Genomic DNA, 6,000 nt, shown 5'->3' with positions numbered 1-6,000 from the left:
GGTAACAATTAGAATCGGGCCGGGTTAATGGATTCTAAATGGATTGTGGACATAGGTGGGAATGGATGAGTGAAGGTGGGCTAAATGAATGACACGTGGCTAGAGGAAAGCTTTATTTATTTAATTGTATAGATTTGTTTGTTTTCCGCATGCATGCATGACTTTTCATTTAGTACCAATCCCAAAAGTCACTGGTCCACCAATTCTGTCATCATAGTTACAACCAAGAAAAAATAAAATATCTAATTTGTTGAATAGGTCTTCCAACATTTAATTTAATACAATTAAATTCATGTTTAAACATATAATAATTCATGACATGACACCTAGAAAATATTTATTATACTATTAGATATTTATATTAATATTAATATTAATAATTTATTTATAAATCATTTAACAAGTTAAAGTCTAAAGTCTAAATTCAACATTTGTGTATTTATAAGTATTAACTCATTTTCTTTGTGTTCATAGACTATAGCTTTGGAACAAGTAGCTAGCTAGCCATGGCTCGAGAGCAACTACAAGTGCTTAGTGCACTTGACTCAGCCAAGACACAATTGTAGCCATAGTTAAATACCGTACCCATTTTTCATGATGGTTGTTAAAAGAACAGATGAACGAGCTTTTTGATTACAACTAAGGGCGATCTTAACCAAGGGCTTTGTGAGTAAGGACAATTATTCTATTTAAGAGTATCAACTTTAACTAAAAAGTTTCTTACTTTAGAACGATTCTTAGAGAATTATTGTGAGTTGGATTTCTATAATGTATGAAGGGGTTTAGCGTATTGTGAGTGAATGAGAATATCTATGGATTTTTCTCATATTTGAAAAGTTTTTATTCCACCCTATAAATTTTTTAATATTTTTTAAAAGTAGTTATAAGTGGAGAAAAAAGAAAATATATCGATAAAGTTATAAAAAGTCTTATTTAATTAAACACTAGATAGAAAAAGTAGTTGTTTTTAGTGTAATTATAGGTTTGGAGCAAGGGCGGCTCCATGGGTGGGAGAGGTGGGCGTCGGCGGGGCACATCTTTTTCAAGGGCACAAATTTTTTAAATAATTTCTCAATGTTATATATATATAGAATACCCGAACACTTATAATCTCACTAATTTTACAATACCCAAATACCATTTAGACTCGCCTTTTTCAAATTATCCACATATTTATTGGCCCGTTAAAAATTGAAAAAGAGGCTCATTACTTGAAATTAATCATAAATAAATAAATAAATGAAACTAATAGGCTTCGAACACCAACGGTCAATGTAGCATCTGCAGAAAAGAGTTTTTTGAAATTTTAGTTATTGAAATCTTATTTACTATCCACAATGCCCCAAGAAAGATTTAGTGGGTTGACAATGATAGCTATCGAGAACGACATATTAGAGAGCATAAACTACGAAAAGTTGATTCACTATTTTGATATCAAGAATAGCTTCACAAATCCTTAGTTAACTATTAGCATATTTAGTATGTTATAAACTCATTATAATACTATGATTTTGCTAATTGTTATGTTTATTGCTATATCTTTAATCGTTATTTAAAAAAAGTTATTTACATTATTTAGTACATCAAAGCTTAAGGGACATATGTTTTTCAGCTCGGCCGAGACACGTGAATTCTCAAAGTCGGCCCTGGTTTGAAAATAGGGGAAGGGATGTGAATGTTGTTACAAATAGATTTCATCAAAAAAATATGATGTACACCACACAAGAATTGAGCATCATTGACGATCCCCTCAGTTAGACAAGGTGAATCAGGTGGTTGAAGGGTAAAAGGACTGTACGTGCACTCATACAAATCATAATACTAACATAATTCGGTAATTCCTATTATAATAACAGTGTGGGTGTAACAATTCAATATAGGTATTGAATTGTGTGTCTGTTAAAATATAGGTATGTTTCAATTCAATATCAAACAACTGCTATATGTTTTTTCCTCTAATAACTGATTAACTTGTTTTGTAATTCAATTCAGTATTTATTTATTTGGTTAGTTGCTATGAATATTTGTTTGTGGATATGAGAAAAAACAATAAATGGATAAAATAACAATGGACCAGTATGCTAATGGGCTTGTGATTGGGTTGTGTACATGGGTTAGTAGCTGTTAGAGCTGAGTAGACTTGGAGTGGGCCAGGGTCAGATTCATTATTGATGGCCCGTGATAAACCCGTCTAGGTGCACAAATCGGTTAACCGGTTAATTTTGTAACCGGTTTTTTTTTGGCGGGAAATAACCGGTTAGACCGGTTTTTTCGGGTAGGGTAGTAACCGGTTAGACCAGACCGGTTAACCGGTTAATAACCGGAAAAAACCGGTTTTCAATAAATATCGGTTAACCGGTTTTGAAATCACAAAATACTAACTGGTTACTAAGCCGCGGTTAGGATCGGTTAGTAACCGGTTATGATTGGACCAGTTAGTAACCAGTTACAAAATCGGTTAGAAACCGGTTAACCGGTTCTGTGTGCACCTCTAAACCCGTCTCTATATTTGTTGATAAAAGAGTGAAGGGTTACACATGCATAAATAGTTCTTAAACTTCGGAATTTAACATAACATTAGAAGTTTGTACATAATGGAAACAAACAAACATGTTTAAGTCTTAACTAAACAAATAAAATCAACTATGGATGCTACAGCCGCGCAGATAACCCGTAGTGCTCCAGCCTTCTTATTCGCTCTCAAACTAAACATACTAACCTAATGTCACACCCCGACCAAAGGCGGCGGAACATGTCGGGGTGCAACGTGATTTGACAAATACACAAGACACTATTTAAAGTGACAATATTTATTTAACTCATTTTATTTCAACAAATCAAATAATCAACACGTCTCGTCCACGCAAACAAGTTGAATACAAGTAACAATTATATTGTTCGTTTTACTAATATCCTAATGGTCTTGGTAAAGTTTTCGTCAAGTCCTCGAGTCAACAAAAGTCAAACCTGTAACATTTCATAAATAAAGTTTGTCAACATAAAGGTTGGTGAGCAATTCATAAGTTTGAACATATAAATATATAGTAATAAAAAGCCACAAAACTAGTATACAAAACAATAAATAAAAGCAACAACTTGGATAAATTGACAATCGCTAATAGAATTACGTTAGCGCCACCTAGCTACAAGGGGTTGCCAAGTAGTCTAGGATTTAATAGAATATCGTTAAATGCATTACGTTAACGACACCTTGCTACAAGGGGATGCCAAGTAGTCTAGGATTTATAGACTTCCACCAACCAAAAGCGATAAACACATAGACAAATAAGCATAGAACACCAAATCGAGCAATTATTCAAGTAAGGTATACAATCACGTTTGTGAATTTAAGATTCAAGTAAATAAAGCATATAGTTTGATAGGTATGAAATGTCACCCCAAAACGAAAGATGGAAAAAGGGGTATGAAAGTACTCACCTCGATTGATGAACCGAGAAGTAAATAGATAAAAACATGAAGCTCGAACGGTAAACGAAACATATCCGACTTGAAACGATAAACACCTTAGCTAAAATAAATAATGTAATATATATTAATAAACTTGGAACCATGAAGAAACTATATTGGAAACAATGAACGATGAGGTTCGGTTATAGATCGGATTACCGGTTGATTTGTTAACAATTAGGGACTCGTACTTAATTGATAATTTAAAATAAAAATAATATTATTTTATTAGGCTTTTAAATAACTAAACCAAAATTAAATGGAAACAAGACGGGTTTTAAATCAAATATTCGGTTTTATATGAATGAACTGATAATAAAGTTTATAAAAATATTATTAATGTTAAAGATAAAAATGGTAATAATGATTTTAAAATAAGTTCTCATCTATATATATATATATATATAGATACATAAGTTAATGATAATAACAATAACTATTACTAATAACACTAATATCGTATAATAATTATAACAATGATTATTATTAATAATACTAATAATAATAGTTAAAGATAGAAATGATATTAATGATTTTAAAATATGTTTTATATATATATTTATATATAGATAGATAGATATATAAGATAATGTTGATGATATATAAATATACTACAACTCAAGGATTGTTGTTAAAACTAATAATAGTAATAATAATAACAAATACCTTAGTAATTACTTTTGTTGTTGATTACATTATTAATATATTTGAATTTTACTAATAATAATAATTATTATTATTGTAATTATATATGACATATTAATGATAATAACTTACTTATAACCTTTAATAATAATAGTATTAGTGATAAGAATATAACTCAAGTGACGACGACGTTAAATGGTAACTAGGCCCGACATGGGTTTCGGTTCGATAAAACAAATGAATAGTATTAACAATATCAAATTTTAATAATATTCCTTTATAATAATAATAATATTAATAATAATAAATATTATCTTGTTAATAATAATAATAATAATCGTTATAAATCATGATTTTTATATATTTAAATATTTCTATACTAAATATACGATTTTTAACAATGATATCACAAGATCGGCCTAGGATGAGACTCGAACCCGGTTGTTCATCTTTTCCCCAAACCAAACCAATATCCATACTCATCCAACTCGTTTCAAAGAATGTAATCCGATAACTAAAACCGGTAACTAACAATCTAAATCTGAAAATCAATATATGAAAACTAATAATACCAAAACCTCGAATTAATTTACCAATTAATTGTTCCCGAGTCGTGGATCTATACCGGGAAGTAAACGAACCGAACCCGCTGGAGACGAAGCAACAGCAGCCGCTGGAAAACGAAGGCTGAGAGAGAGAGAGAGAGAGAGAGCTGCGAGAGAGAGAGATAACACGGAGAGAGAAAGAGAGAGAGAGAGAGAGAGAGATAGAGAGAGATAGCGAGATAGAGAGAGAACGGGACAGAGTGAGAGTGAGAGAGAGATACGAGAAGGAGGGGGAGAGAGATGCGGGAGAGGCGGAGCTGCTCGCCGGAGACGCGGGGCTCACTGTAAAAGCGAGGGGTGGTGGTGTGAGGGTGGCCGAATGTCGCGGAGAAGGTGTTACGGGCTGCGGTGGAGGTGGTGCATTGGAAAACTAGGTGGCCGGAGGTGAGTGTTCGCCGGAGGTTCGGGCTTGCCGTCGCCGGAAAAAACGGCGCCAGACAAGAAAGAAAGAGATGGAGAGGGTGCGGCTGATGTGTTTGTGATGTAGGGTTTGTTTGTGTGTTTAAATATGTAATATATATTTCCAAAATACCCCCCTCAAGTTTCAACAAAGTTTAAAACGAGTTTAAAGGTTCGTAAAAACTTATAACGACTTTACGAAAAATCGTTTTGAACTCCTTATGTCTTTCTTAGCGTCACTATAGTATGACAACATCGGTTTATTAAAGATCGATATCTATTATAATATTATATAATAAATAAATAAGGTTCTAAAATGTTGAGTTGGGTTTACGTATTAAAAGTTTACAAAAACGATATAATTCGAGATCTGAATTTGACGAATGTCACACCTAATGTGCACACAAAACGTTAGCTGCACGCTGAGTGAGTTCTAGTTTTAACTAACTGGCAATTATAATAAACATATATAATAACAACTGATGTGCCGAAGTACAAACGTATGATAACATAAGTGAACATGTATAAAGCATACAAGCAACTGACGAACTGAATCGAACTAATCTCGGGTAATTGTAATTACCGGCACACATAACGAAGACTGTGTGAAACTGGTACCAATAAAAACAAGCCTATACTAGGGTCGTACAAGAGCCTGAACTAGTGTCGCACAAAGGGCCATAATTGGTACCATAACTGTCAAAGGATATGTTATCTTACGTGAATTCGAGATAAATTAAGTTGATGTTTTTCTAACACGAAACAATGTTGGTTAGAAGGATGGGGTAACGATGTAAAATCACCAAGAACATCACCCACCTAGTACCCCGCTACTGTAGCAGGATCCCTCCTCCTACCCTATTCCACTCCCATCATCCTAAGT

The sequence above is a fragment of the Bidens hawaiensis genome, unplaced genomic scaffold, assembly GCF_021521415.1.
Source record: "Bidens hawaiensis isolate Kalapana, Puna unplaced genomic scaffold, B.hawaiensis_p1.1 tig00023395_1, whole genome shotgun sequence".
NCBI lineage: Eukaryota > Viridiplantae > Streptophyta > Magnoliopsida > Asterales > Asteraceae > Bidens > Bidens hawaiensis.
The sequence above is the reverse complement of the archived record's forward strand: the minus strand, read 5'-3'. Positions refer to the sequence as shown.